Source organism: Nannospalax galili, unplaced genomic scaffold (assembly GCF_000622305.1).
Source record: "Nannospalax galili isolate Female #2095 unplaced genomic scaffold, S.galili_v1.0 scaffold639, whole genome shotgun sequence".
Taxonomy (NCBI): Eukaryota; Metazoa; Chordata; class Mammalia; order Rodentia; family Spalacidae; genus Nannospalax; species Nannospalax galili.
The window spans coordinates 635,839-636,132 of record NW_008344644.1 but is presented as its reverse complement, the minus strand read 5'-3'; positions in this window follow the sequence as shown (position 1 = coordinate 636,132).

Below are 294 nucleotides of genomic sequence, written 5' to 3'. Positions count from 1 at the left end.
GAGATGATAGATAGAGATAGATAGATAGATGATAGATAGATAGATAGATATAGATAGATAGATGATAGATAGATAGACAGATAGAGATGATAGATGATAGATAGATAGATAGATGATAGATATAGATGATAGAATGATGATAGATAGATGATAGATAGATAGATATAGATGATAGATATAGATAGATAGATAGATAGATGATACACAGATAGATAGATAGATGATAGACAGATAATGATGATGATAGATAGATAGATGGATAGATGATGATAGATAGATAGATAGATAGATAGA